Genomic DNA, 15,388 nt, shown 5'->3' with positions numbered 1-15,388 from the left:
TCATCTCTGCCTCCATCTCTGGTGACACTGCTTCTCTGGATAGGGTCCCACATTCCGCTCAGGCTCTTCTCCCTTGACGTTTCTAGAGTCCTCTGTTTCTGGACTGTAAGATTAACTACTCCCCATTTTTGTTACAAAACTTCTACCTTTACAGTTGTGACAGTCACAATTAGTCATGATAACAATTACTCACTATTGAATCATAAGAATCTTACCCCATCTCCTTTCACCAGACCTGTGTAGACAAGATGAAAATGATTCAGTGGGAATTCTACCTTCCCCCCGACACTCTGAAACTAAACTCCATCTTGAAAACTTGTAAACCAGTCACTTCATGCCTGTATAGTCTCCCCATTTTAGGTAGCCAATGTCTAGGTTGCCCGTCCCTATCATCGCTGCATGCAGAGGGAGTTGGATGAAGACTCCTCCCTCTCAGTTTGCATTTTGAGCTACTACATCTATAAGTATAGGTCAACTGACTTTTTTCATTGACTAGTTCTGGTGTAAGGAGACCTAGTAGCACAATGGATTTGGAGCTGGATTGCTAATCCCAAGGTCAGCAGTTGGAATCTACCAGCTGTTCTGTGGGAGAAAGATGAGGATTTCTGCTAATATAAAGATTTACAGGCTCAGAAAACCTATACAGGGTTGCTGTAAGTCAGAACCAACCAGGTGGTACACAACCACCACCACCACCACCAATTCTAGTGTAGTGCTGTAGGATAAGCACTGGACTGCTAACCACAAGGTAAGCAGTTCAAATAGAAACTCTTCCATGACAGAGTCGCTATGAGCAGGAACTGACTCAGAGGCACTTAACAGCAATAACAGTCTGACTTTTGGAGTGAGGAATTGAATTATAGCAAACTTTTGTTAGTCAAATGGATCTCACTTAAGTTCCTTGCTTTTTAATTCTAGTCCCTGAATGTTATTTTTTGCTCTGATGCTTCTATTCATAAAATAATGCTTTCCCCTGCTTTAAACTGTCAGTGTGGGAGATTACATTAATAGGTTTTGTGAAATCAACACAGCCTTGTATTATGATAATAAAGGCATCCTTGGGTGAGGCGTTATCCTTTTGGTACTGTGCTCAATTTGATTGCACTATTCAGGTTAGCATTTTTCTGTCTTCTTGTGCAAGTCAATTGCCCTCAGTATCATAAACACTGAGTACCCACCTGTCCTGCAGGGTTGTTAACCTTTGCCATATGCATCACTGGGTCTGAAGGATAACATACAAACAGTGAGGCCACAACACATACAAACCAACACAGAAGGAAAACAGAACACATGGAAATAAAGATGAAGAATGGAAGGAAATAAAACCCTGTAAAATCATAAAAGAGTCAACGTGTAAATCCAAACCATCCCGAGACATTCAGTGAGTCAGTCACCACACACAACACTGTTAGCAGATTGACAACATCAGCTGCTTCAGAATTTCCACCCCCATGTCAAAGTGATCAGCACTGGACTGCTAACCACAAGGTCAACCGTTCAAACCTACCAGCTGCTCTTTGGAAACGCTATACAGGATCGCTATGGGTTGGAACCTACTCGACAGCACTCAACAACAACAAAACCATATCTAAATGGTATCCTTAGGCATTCACTTTTACAGCTATGTGGTCTTTCAAGTTGGATTTCTCTTCCTTCCCACCAACCTTACTCATGGACCCCCGTTTCCTGAGCTGGGAGGGGAGGAGTTTGTGTTCTGGGAACAGCTGACACTACAGCACTGTGGACAGGCTGCTGGCACAGAAGTACACAGCTGAGTCCTCTGGTTCTGTGGGCTCGATCTCCATGATGCAGGGAAGGTTTTTGGGACATTTAGCTGAAAACCGTTTGCCAGGCATTCCTGTTGTATCAAGAGGTTCTTCATTCCCAAAGTAAACCAATAACTTAAGCTCTTCTCCCAGCTTCTGATGATACCAATAAACATAAGTATGTCCCTTTATGGGCACACATTCCATCTTTGCTTTCTGTTTTGTCCCTTTGACCAGCTGTCCTGGGGTCTGGATGACCTCGGTGTCCATGGAGCCTGTGGAGGAAGGAGACAGAAGCTGGAGAAAAGCCCAGGAGGAGACAGATGTTGCTGCCCCAGTAGAAGTCCTGACCCTGGAGTCCACCAAGGTCAGCAGGACTGACCTTCTCCCAGGAAACACAGGAGCACCAGGCAGAGAAGTGAGGGACCCATGGCTGGTCAGGGAAGGCAGAGCTGGTGATCTTTCCTCTAAGGTTCCTTACACTCATGAGTAACCTGCTTGTGATGTGATCACCTCCCTCAGTCCTCACAGCTGCTATGGACCTGTGGGTGTGAGACACAACATTTCACAGGGGGAGGAAAGGGGCTGTGTTTTAACAGGTGAAACAACTAATATGAGCTTTTGCCTATTTTCTTCCCTGAATCTACTCTTTCACAATTTATTTTTAAACCACCTAAAAACTATTTTACTGAGTGCTTTTCAGCTCGTTCATCTGCTTCTTCCCCTTGGACTCTCCATTCCATATCAGGTAATTGTCATCAGCTTGGTGTCAATTAGAACCTTCAGCTCACTCCTAAGGTCACACGGTAAGAAGCCCTGGCAGGATCATGGGTTGTGCCTTGGGTTGTGAATTGCAAAGTCTGTGCTTTGGATCTACCAGCTGCTCAGAAGGAGAAACACGAGGCTTTCTGTTCCCATAAAGATTTACTGCCTTATAAACCCTATACAGGGTTGTTATAAATGGGATCTGACTCAATGGCACATAGCCACCACCACTACCACTGGAGTCATACAAGAAAGCTCTGGTTTGCCACTGTAGGATAAACAGTGAACAGTTAACTTCAAGGCTGGTGGTTCCAATCCATCAACCTCACCTCAGAAACATTATGCAGGTATCTATGAATCAGAATTAACTTGATGGCACTTAACAACAACAACAACAAAGCCATACAAAATCTCTTTTATATTTTAGATTAGAAGGCTGAATCTTCCATTATACACAGTAGGATCTGTTACATGTATGCAATGAGTACAGAGAAACAATACCTTTTCCACCTTAACTTATAAGCCTCCAAGACAAGTTATTGTGAGAAGTTCAGTTCCAGTGCCACTTTGCCATACATTATGGGTCTTCTTCTACTTCCTGAAGTTCACATTTGACGTTCACTTGCTTTTCTTTTGGTTTTGACACTTAGATCAGAATCGCAAAATACATTGAATTTTGCCTGTTTTGTGTGTTTTTTTATCTGAATTCAGTCATTCTGTTCAAACTTTCCTAAGACATGTTCTTTTATTATTCAGTATTTTACCTGTGATACTAATTCATACAATTGCCTACATTTTAGATCATTTCAGTATTCCCTTATATCATTGCTAGAGTGCACTACCCAACCTCCTATCAGCGCCCACTGTCCCTGTGGTTTCTACGCCCACAAACAGCATTGCATTCTTAGACCAGTTCTGCACATCTCAGTGCAAGAGACTCCTCCTACAGGTGAGAATGAGTCATTAAGTCAATGTTTCAAGTATGCATGATAATAACAAAATGCTTTCTGAAGTAAGTAACACAAAAAAAGTCCCACAGCGGACAGAGTTTACAAATGCTCCCCACTCAACACTGCAATTGCTAGTTGCACCCTCTAATTTTTATTAGTCTTGGTGTAGCCCTGTGGGCTAATGTACTGGACTGCTAGGTCAGTTTGAACCACAAGGTTGGTGGTTCAAGCTCACCAGCCGCTCCTTGGAAACTCTATACAGGGTTGCTATGGGTTGGAACCGACTCGATGGTACTAACAACAGCAATGACATTTCTATCAGTCTATTAGGACTCCCATTAGATTGAACTCATAGCTACCCTGTAGGGAAACAACCTGATAACAATGGGTTTGGTGGTTTACTTAGTCAGATAAAACTGTAGCTCCTAGTAATTCTTCTCTGCATCTTTCTGATTACTGGAAAGACTGAACATATTTGTGTGTTTATGGGCCATTAGTGGGTTAATGCGCTGGTTTGCAAATTGCTTTGATCCTCAAGGTCGATGATTCAAGCTCACCAAGTTGCTCTTTGGAAACCCTATACTGGGTTGCCCCTCGGAAACCCTATATAGGGTCGCTATGGGTCGGAACCGACTCAACGGCACTTAACAACAACAACAACATACTGGGTTGCTATGGGTTGGAACCAACTTGACAACACTTAACAACAACAGACCATTAGTGTTCTTGGTCACCACACATCCATCAGTTTGTCATATTGTGGTGGCTTGCATGTTTCTGTGAGGAGGAAAGGTGTTTCAAAACCAGCATGGTAATACATGGTAGGTAGTTTTCAACAGAGTTTCCAGATAACAAAAAAGCTAGCAAGAAGCAACAGGCTATTTACCTCTGAGGGAGTATCCTATGAAAACACTAAACATTGTCTGATATAGTTACAGAAGATGAACCCCTCAGGTTTGACGGTACTCAAAATATGACTGAAAAAGAGCTACATTCTCAAAATAGAGTTGACCTTAATGATGCACATGGACCGAAGCTTTCAGGGCCTTCCTTTGCTGATGGGTCATGACTCAAAATATTAACAGCTGCAAACATCCATTAACAATCACAGCAAGGAATGTATGAAGTATGAATCTAGGAAAAGTAGAAGCATCAAAAATGAAAGGGAAACATAAAGATGGATGCCCTATGAATTTGTTGTTGTTGGGTGCTGCTGAGTCCGTCATAATGACCCTACACAGGTTTTCTAAAGAGCAACTCTTAGCTGGAACAACCAATCTTGAGTTAACAATCCAATGTTTATCCTACAATAGTACCACACCAGAGCTCCATCTTAAATATTAGTGATCTGAAATGGACAGGTATTAGCTATTTTCAATTGGAGAGTCTTATGGTTTACTATACCAGGAATGACAAATTGAAGAATGGTGTCACATACATCTTCAAAAAGAAAGTTTTAAGGTACAGCTTTGGAAATCCTATACAGGGTTACTATGGGTCAGAACCAACTCAATGGTATTTAACAACAACAAATCTTGAAATACAATGCTGTCTGTGATAGGATAATATCTATACATCTACAAGAAAGATGAGGAGGTTTTCTGCTTCCACAAAGATTTAAATAGCATCAAAAACTCTATACAGGGCCACTGTGAGTCCGAATCAACTAACAGCACTTAACAACAACAAGGAAGACCAGTGAATGCAACTGTCCTTTAAAGTTACAATCACCAAAACTAGTAGTTAAGAAACTGAAGAATTCTACCAACTTTTTAAATCTGAAATTGATCTAACATGTAATCAAAATGCATTGAACATTTCTTATGATTAGAATGTGAAAGTTGGAAGCAAATGAGGGCAAATTGGTAGTTGGTGATAGACATAATGCTGGAGATGGCATGAGCATTTTGCAAGATCGTTGATTTACTCTTTGCAAATACCATTTTTCCCCACAACATAAACAGTGACGATAGTCATGAATCTTACCAGGTGGGATACACAATCATCAGATTAACAACATTTTGGGGAAGAAACTGTAGAGAATCTCAAAAACATCAGTCAAAACAACGTCAGGAGCTGACTGTGGAAAAGGACACCAATCGCTCACGTGCAAGTTCAGGCTAAAGCTGAAGAAAACAGAAACAAGTCCACTGAGCCAAAATACGACCTCGAGTAAATTCTACCTGAATTTAAAGACCACCTCAAGAGCAGAGTTAATGCATTAGACACTAATACCTGAAGACCAGAGAGTTGTGGGATGACAACTGGATTAGCATATATGAAGAAAGCAAAATGTCATTAAAAAGACAAGAAAGAAAGAAAACTTATGCCAGAAGTGATTGAAGCTTTTTCTTGAATGTAGAGTAGCTGAAGCTGGTGGAAGAAATAATGAAGTGAAAATAGTTGAACAGGAAAATTCAGATGACAGCTCTACAAGACATAGTAAAGTATTGCAATGAAAACTTCAAATACCTGGAACTAGAAAACCAAAAGGGTAGAATACACTCAACATTGCTTGAACAGAAAAAAACTGAAGAAAAAATTCATTCTTCAACTTTCAAAGCTGAAGGATTCTATGGAGCCCTGGGATGGCACTGTAGGCTAAGCACTGGACTGCTAGCCACAAATTGGCAGTTCAAACTCACAGCTGTTCCTTGGAAACCCTATACAGGGTCGCTATAAGCTGGAACCTACTTGATGGTATTTAACAGCAATGGGGAAATTATTGAACAATGCAGGAAGCCTCAAAGGAAGATGGGAGGAATGCACAATCACTGGACTAAAAAGAATTGATAGACATTCAACCATTTCAGGATGAAGCGTGTATGATCAGCAATCGATGGTAATAAAGACAGAACTCGAAGCTCCACTGAAGACATTAGTGTAAAAACAAGGCTCCAGGAGTTGATAAAATATCAATTGAAATATTTCAATTAGCTAAGCCAGTGCTGGAAGCACACATTAACTTACCAAGAAATTTGGAAGATAGCTACTTGGCCAACAGACTGGAAGAGATTCATATTTGTGCCCATTCCAGAAAAAGGTGGCTCAACAGAATGCGGGAGGGATTATCAAATAATATCATTAACATCACATGCAAGTAAAATGTTGCTGACCATACTCTAAAAACAGTTTCAGCAGTATCTAGAAAGGAAGCTGCCAGAAAACCAAGCCAGATTCAGAAAAGGATGTGGAGTGAGGGATATCATTGCTTATGCCATATGGATGGCTAAAAGCAGAGATTCCAGAAAGCTGTTTATTTTTGTTTCATTGACTATGCAAAGATATTTGACTGTGTAGATAGATCATATGGATAAGAATGTAAAAAATGGAAATTCTAGAACACTTAATTGTGCTCATGAGGAACCTTTACATGGACCAAGAAGCAGTTGTGTAAACAGAACGAAGGGGCACTGCCTGGTTTAAAAATCAGGAAATGTGTGTGCCAGGGTTGTATCCTTTCGTCATACTTATTCAATCTGTATGCTGAACAAATAATCCACAAAGCTGGACTATATGAAGAAGACCATGGCATTGGGAGTGGACGAAGGCTTATTAACATCTTGCAATATGCAGATGACCTAACCTTGCTTGCTGAAAGCCAATAGGACTTGAAGCACTTGATGATGAAGATCAGAGAAAATAGCCTTCAATATGAATTACAACTCAATGTAAGGAAAACAAACATCCTTACACCTGGACCAACCACAAAACAATGATAAATGGGGGGAAAAAGACTGACGTTGTCAAGGATTTCATTTTGCTTGAATCCACAATCAATGCTCATAGAAGCAGCAGTCAAAAAAAAAAAAAATCAAACATTCTATTGTATTGGGCAAATCTGCTACATAAGAACCCTATAGTGTTAATGAGCAATGTTGTCAGTTTGAGGACTAAAGTGCACCTGACCTAAACCGTGATATTTTCAATCACCTCATATGCATGTGAAAGTTGGGCAATGAATAAGGAAGACTTTAGAAGAATCGCTTCATTTGAATTAAGGTGTTGGTGAAGAACATTGAAGGCAGCACGGGTTATAAGAAGAATAAACAGATCTGTCATGGAAGCAGTACAGGCAGCATGTACCTTCGAGGTGAGGCTGGGAGACTTGTCATCTCACTTTGAACATGTCATCAGGAGGTGGTGGTGTGCCGTAGTGTGCCGTGGAGTCGGGTCCAACTCATAGCGACCCTGCACAGGGTTTCTGAGGCTGTAAATCTTTATGGAAGCAGAAAGCCTCATCTTTCTCCCATGGAACCGCTGGTAGTTTTGAACTGTTGACCTTGAGGTTAGCAACTGGACTCATAACCACTGCGATCCCAGAGCTCCTTGATCCAGAGGTACCAGCTCCCAAAAAATGGACATCATGTTTGGTAAAGTAGAAAGTCATCAAAAAAGAGGAAGACCCGCAGTGAGATGGCTGCAACAGTGGATCAAGACGTAGCAATAATTGTGAAGTTGATACAACATTGGGCAATGTTTTGTTTTGTTGCGCATAGAGTCATTATGAGTTGGACTCAACTCAACAGCACCTAATAGTAACAACAGTGCTTTTTATTGGAGTCCCTGGGTGGTGTGTGTACCCTGAATGTGATAACTGAATAGATTTGTGGTTCAAGTCCAACTAGAAGGGCCTCAAACACAAAGCATGGCATTCTACTTCAAAAAACCAGTCACTGTCCTTCTCCTGTGACATGCATGTGGTTGCCCAGAGTTGGAGTCAACTCAATGGCCACTCTCTCCCCTTTCACACATAACAAGCACAGTGTTTCTGTTTGCAATGGTCATTTTCTGGACTAAGTTTAGCTCTGAGATTTCCAAACCGATGCTGTAGCCCACAAAGATCTAGGAAGGCGATAATGTCAAAGAAAATGAGACATTTCCTTGATAAAGGACTACCTCGGCTAACTACTATATCATTTCCAGGCAATGAGTTGAAATTTACCCCTTCATCATACTCATTGTATACCAAAGGTCCTTCCCAAGAGTCTTAAATATCTGAAAATGGGGTCACAGACTAAGTCATTTTAAAACAATACTGTCATTTTAGAAAGCAAATGTTTTGTTTTGTTTTTAATCCAACAATCTGAGGATACTGTAGTAGCAGACAGATTCATGGTGAGAGTTTGGTTGGAATCAGTGGACTAGAAATGGATGCTGCCCCCTCCTGGAAGAACAGCAGAAGACACACCCACTGTCTTGTGTGTGTGCACATGTATATGTGTGTGTAAATGGGAGAGGAGGAGTGAGAGGGTGGGAAGGAATAAGAGGAACAGAGGAAAGGAAATGAGTACAGGATTCAGAACGAGAGCCAGGAGGAGGTGCAGAGGGGTGGGTAGAACCTGGAGAAAGAATATTTCCTGACAAGGTTTTTCCATGGTGGGTCTCAGGTTCATCACATCTTTGAGGTTGAGGGTCTCATTCTTTACATTGTCGTTGTTGTTTTTAAGTGCTGTCGAGTCCGTTCTGATCCATAGCGACCCAGTATAGAGTTTCCAAGCAGTAGCTGGTGAGCTTGAACCTCCAACCTTGCAGTTCAAAAGACATTACAGTCTGACACATTAATCCACAGCGCCACACCAGGACTCCCATTCTTTACATAGGGGTTTGCTAATTTGCTGGACTACAATGTCAGTTTGAACCACAAGATCCGTGGTTCAAACTCATCAGCCACTCCTTGGAAACCATATACAGGGTATCTATGGGTTGGAACCAACTCAGCGGCACTTAAAACAACAACAACATATATGTCATATCACACACACACACACACACACACATATATGTTGTTGTTAAGCATGGTGGGATAAAGCACTGGACCACAAGTTCGGTTTGTATTGCACCAGCTGTTCCTTAGAAGCCCTATACAGGGTCACTATGAGTCAGAACTGACTTGATGGCACTTAACGACAGCAGTAACAAGTAGAATATATTTTATGACAAAGGAAACTAACCAGTTTGAAATGCAGTTATCAAAATAATATTTTAAGTGTATGATATGTTAACGTATCTACATCTTTAAAAAATATTTTATGCAATATATCTTGAAGTGTCTAAGATGTTTGTATCCTAATCCTTAGCTAGCTCAGATACCAACTGATGGCAGTACAGACAGTATTCTGGTTGACAGCCTTTTAGAAAACTCTTCAGGATTTAAGAGCCTTCTTGTGTTAATTTCTAAGCCGTGTCATCTTTGAGAGATGCGATGGTTGTTGTTAAGTTGTCATTGAGTCAGCCCCAACTCATAGTGACCTTATATACAACAGAACATATGGTACAAAGAAATAGTGTAACCGGTGGTATCCGCAGATGCGGGCATCTGCTCCCAACTTTCTCTTGCTATGATGTTACAGACGGGAGAGACTGTGAGTTTGGAAGGAAATGAGATTTAGTTATATAAGGGTCAGCCCCAACTCATAGTGACCTTATATACAACAGAACATATGGTACAAAGAAATAGTGTAACCGGTGATATCCGCAGATGCCCGCATCTGCTCCCAACTTTCACTTGCTATAATGTTACACATCATACAGACGGGAGGGACTGTGAGTTTGGAAGGAAATGAGATTTAGTTAAATAAGGGTCTCATCTTCCAGCACTCTATCAGACAGTGTTAAACTGCTATTCCTAAGGTTTTCAGTGGCCAATCCCTCAGACGCAGTTTACCTATTCTTTTTCTAGTCTGCTCTTACTCTGGAAGCACTATGATTAATACACTGCTGGTATTGGAAATATCAGTGGCATAGCTTCCAGCTTCATGGCAACATCCAAGCTGCCAAAGCAAGCCAATCTGACAAGCGTATGTGGTATTAATGCTTGGCATAGCCAAAGAAAGCTGGGCAGTTTGTGGTCTAGAGTGTCCCAGTCAATCTTATGCCAATTGGTAAGTACAACTGACCAGTACCACTTCTCCATACTAAAAAGACATGATTTGTCTCAAATTCACTAATTCAAGACATTACCAAGTGTGCAAGCATATATTAATTCACTAACAGTAGGTGGCTAGTAATCCAAACATGCTGCTTATTGATAATTTTAATGAAAACACTATACTGATGATCCACTAGAAATCTAAAATTTGTTGAAAGAATAAAATCATTTCACGAAATGGGGAAATGTTTAATCCACACAGCCTGTTGCTTTGTTTCTGAATTGCTGGAGACAAGAACATTGTGGGTTGAAAAGGGAATAGAGAGGAAAGAATTTGTGCTCACAACCCAGTTAAGGGATGGGGTGGTAGTTATAAAAGTTACAAAGGGATTGTTAAATTACAGTTTAAATAGTTTCTTGCCATCAGTAAGTTTGTTACATTCCAAGGTTGTTTAATCCTGACAGTTTCTTAATTAACATTCTGCCAGTGACTCATTTTTGTTACCTTTGCAGCTGTCTATTTATCTTAACATGTTAGTCTCTACCTTAGTTACAAATTTACTAAAGGCTAGTAGGAACACAGTAGAAAAGACCAGTGATTGAAAATTTAATTTAGCAGTCAGAATGTGAAGTAAAACATGATATGTTGTTGTTGTTTAGTGCCATGGAGTCAGCTCTGACTCATTTTGACCCTGTATAGGGTTTCCAAAGAACACCTGGCAGGTTTGAAGTGTCAACCTTGTGGTTCACAGTCCAGGGCTGATCTTACAATATCATATTGGGAGTCCATGAGTTGATACAAATCAATCTCTATGTCTTTGCCATGAAGTTATCTAAAGGCTCCAAATTCATTTAACATTATCAGTTCTATTTCCCAATCTCTTGTTGACCAAGTTACCTTTGCTGGGATCAGCTGGATTTTTCAATCTGGATCCCAGGTGATGAAAGCCTAAGTGATATGTCCATATGTTTAACTGAGTGGCTTAGAGTTTCCACATCAACAATCACACCCGTGAAGAACCTCTGGTCTGACTTAAGGATAGGAATAGGGCCAGGTGAGCAGGGGGAGACAGCTGATGGGAGCCCACCACCCTAATGTCTGAAAGCAAAGTTTTCCCTGGTGAAAAGGAGAGGATACCATATTTTTGTGAAGATTTTTGGAATTAGAGGGTAGATACATGTTAAGTTGGATGAAGGGAACAGCAAATAAATAAATGGGAAAAGAAAGGAAGGAAAGAAGGAAGAAAGGAAGGAAGGAAGAAAAGAAAGAAAGAGAGAGAGGAAAGAAGGAAGGAAGGAAAGAAGGAAGGGAGGGAGGGAGGAAGGAAGGAAGGAACAAGGAAAGAAGGAAAGAAACAGAGAGATAGACTATAAAGGTTGTTGGAAATCCCTAAAGCCTTTCTGTGTAAAAGCAGATGTTCAGCATCATTCTTTACAGGACATCCACAGTGGGGATGGGAGATCTCTGCCACCTTCCTTTCCCTTGCTTGGGGCTCTGGACCATCAGCTGTGCTACACATCCCTTCCTGCTCACCTAGAGTTTCATTTAAAGACTTTCCCCTTCCAGTAGTGCTCACTCAAGTCATGTTTCTGGTGGGAAGTATCCCACCAACCTCACTCATGCTCCCCCATTTCCTGAGCTGGGCGGGGACGAGTTTGTGTCCCAGGAACAGCTGACACTTTAGCACTGTGGACTGGCTGCTGGCACAGAAGTACACAGCTGAGTCCTCTGGCTCTGTGGGCTCGATCTCCATGCTGCAGCGTGAGTTTTGGGGACATTTAGCTGAAAACCGTTTCTCAGGCATTCCTGATGAATCAATGGTATCTTCATTCTGCAAATATATCAAAAACTTGAGCTCTTCTCCCGGCTTCTGACGGTACCAGTAAACATGAATATGTCCTTTTATGGGCACACATTCCATTCTTGCTTTCTGTTTTGTTCCTTTGACCAGCTGTCCTGGGGTCTGGGTGACCTTGGTGTCCATGGAGCCTGTGGAGGAAGGAGATAGAAGCTGGAGAGAAGCCCAGGAGGAGACAGATGTTGCCGCCCCAGGAGAAGTCCTGACCCTGGAGTCCACCAAGGTCAGCAGGACTGACCTGCTTCCAGGAAACACAGGAGCACCAGGCAGAGAAGTGAGGGACTCATGGCTGGTCAGGGAAGGCAGAGCTGATGATCTTTCCTCTAAGGTTCCTCATCCCCGTGAGTAACCTGCCTGTGATGTGGTCACCTCCCCCAGTCCTCACAGCTGCTCTGGGCATGAGACACATCATTTCACAGGCTAAAGGAGGGGCTGTATCTTAGCAGGTGAAACAACTAGTGGGAGAGTCAGCCTGTGCTTTGGTTAATGTACTGGACTGGAAAGTCAGTTTGAACCACCAGATCAGTGGCTCAAACTCACTAGCTGCTCCTCAGAAACTCTATACAGGGTCTCTATGGGTCAGAACCAACTTAATGGCACTTAACAACAACAACAAACAACAACATCACTTTACTTAGACCTTTGTCCTGGTGTGGTTCTATGGGATAAGAACAGGACTGAAAGGTCAATTTGAACCATAAGACTGACAGCTCAAACTCACCACCCACTCCTTGGAAACCCTATACTGGGTCTCAGTGAGTCAAAATCAGCAGCACTTAACAACTACACATTTTATTAAGGAACTCTGGTAGCATAGTGTTTACAAGTTGAGCTGCTAATCTCAAATGCCAGCAGTTCAAAACTACCAGCTGTTCCTCAGGAGAAAGATGAGGCTTTATGCTCCTGTAAATATTTACAGCCTCAGAAATCCCGTACAGGGTCACTATGAGTTGGAACCAACTCCACGGCACACCATCACCACCGCACAGGGCAGGGCAGGTAGGGTTTTGTTCTGTTGTGCTTAAGGTCCCTAGGAGTTGGAATCGACTCAGTGACACCAAACAACAGCAACACTTTACTGATGTAAAGAAGAAGTTCTTTCCTCTTGGCTTATTTTTAGCAATTTGTAGCACAGCGTTGTGTGCATCTATGGAGCTGTAAGATAAGCGCTAGACTGCTAACCACAAGGTCAGCAATTGAAACCAACCAGTCACCCTTGGTCACTACGAGTTGGAACCAACTAGATGGCTCACAACAATGACAACACCAAGCACAGTTTTTACCATGCTCCTAAAGAAGGAGCTCTGGTAGTGTAGTGGTTATGAATTGGGCTGCTAACCTCAACGTCATCAGTTCGAAACTACCAGCCGTTCTGCAGGAGAAAGATGAGGCTTTCTGTTCCTGTAACGATTTATAGCCTCGGAAATCCTGTATAGGGTCACTATGAGTTGGAATGGACTCCTTGGTACTTAACAACAACAAGACAAGTAGCAGCTAGCCTAGGATAAAGCACTAGACCAGAATGTTGGTTTGAATCGTAACCTCCAGCCTCCAGCTGATCCTCAGAAGCCCTGCACAGGGTCACTGTGGGATAGACTTGACTCGACTTCACTTAACAACAGTACCTTAAAAAATGAAATATTAAGGTAACAAAATAATATTTATAAAAAATATGCAATGGATATAGAGAAACAATGACTTCAATGGCATTGCCGGAACAAATCTGTTTCAGAAAGAGATGAGTGTGTGAAGTTGTCAGCCTAGCCTGGGTCTCTCTCCAGATCCCATTATCTGCTTCTCCTCCCCCAGGTAACAATGACCTGATGTTAAGATTTGTCATTCACTTGCTTTTCTATTAGTTTCAACACTTACATAAAATCTGAAAAATGTTATTTCATTTCAATTTTTATGTTTGGGCTTTTTTCCAAGTTAGGCGGTTCTGTATAGACTTTTCTGTAACATGTTACTTTTTCATTCAACATTATATCTGCACTATTGATTCTAACAGATACACATATTTTAGATAATTTGATTTTGCTAATACTTAGCATTCTATTGTATTGATTTGTTAGAATGTATTATCTATTCTTATGGAGTCTGGCTATGGTGCTGTGGGTTAACACGCCAGACTGCAAAGCCATTTGAACTGCAAGGTCGGTGGTTCAAACTCACCAGCTGCTCCTTGGAAACCCTATACAGGGTCACTATGGGTCAGAACCAACTTGATGGTACTTAACAACAACAACATTATCTATTCTTATGCCAACACCCAGTTACTTCCTGCACTCTTGCATCTGTGTGTACATCGGTGTGTGCAAGAATTTCCCTTTACCTGGGGGTGTGGATACTGAACCTCAGACTTCATGCCTATGTGAGGGAGCTTCAAAAAGGTTATGGAAAAGTTCCATTGTCATTGCATTATTTTTTTCCATGAAATTCTTGAAGCCCCCTGATACTCTTCCTAATAACAGCAAAATATTTTCCACAGTAAATAGTCCCACCATCAGTGCAGGAGAGTTTGGTAATGTTCCACATTTAGGACTGCAGTTTACATACAGGGGCGCTTCAGGTTGTGGAAAATGAAATTAAATGACAGTGGAGTTTTCCCACAACTTTTGAAGCCCCCTCATACACTCACTACCATTGAGATGATTTCCACTCTTTGCAACCCTGTATCCGACAGAGCAGAACTGCTCCTGAGGGTCACAGAGACTGCAGCTCTTTGTGAGGGCAGACAGGCCCATCGTTCTTCCTTGGAGCAATAGGTGGGTTCGAACCACTGACCTTTCAGTTAACAGTTCAACATTTTGCCCTTTGCGCTGCATCTTTTCATTTTAACAGGTTCAAATTCTATGTCACAGTAGAATTTGCATTTTTCTGATTACTAAGGCAATTGAATATATTTATTTACTTATTGACCACTAGTGTTTTCAGTGGACAGCGAATACGGAAGACCGTAGAAGAATTGATGCCTTTGAGTTATGGTGTTGGAGGAGACTATTGAAAGTGCCATGGGCTGCCAAAAGAACCAATAGATCTGTTTTGGACGAAGTGCAGCCAGAGTGCTCCTTGGAGGCCAGGATGGCCAAACTTCATCTCTCATAGTCAGGAGGGACCAGTCACTAGAGAAGGACATCATGCTTGATAAACTGGAGGGTCAGAGAAAAAGAGGAAGAC

This window comes from Chrysochloris asiatica, unplaced genomic scaffold, assembly GCF_000296735.1.
Source record: "Chrysochloris asiatica unplaced genomic scaffold, ChrAsi1.0 scaffold00041, whole genome shotgun sequence".
Lineage (NCBI taxonomy): Eukaryota > Metazoa > Chordata > Mammalia > Afrosoricida > Chrysochloridae > Chrysochloris > Chrysochloris asiatica.
Note: the sequence above shows the minus strand (reverse complement) of the source record.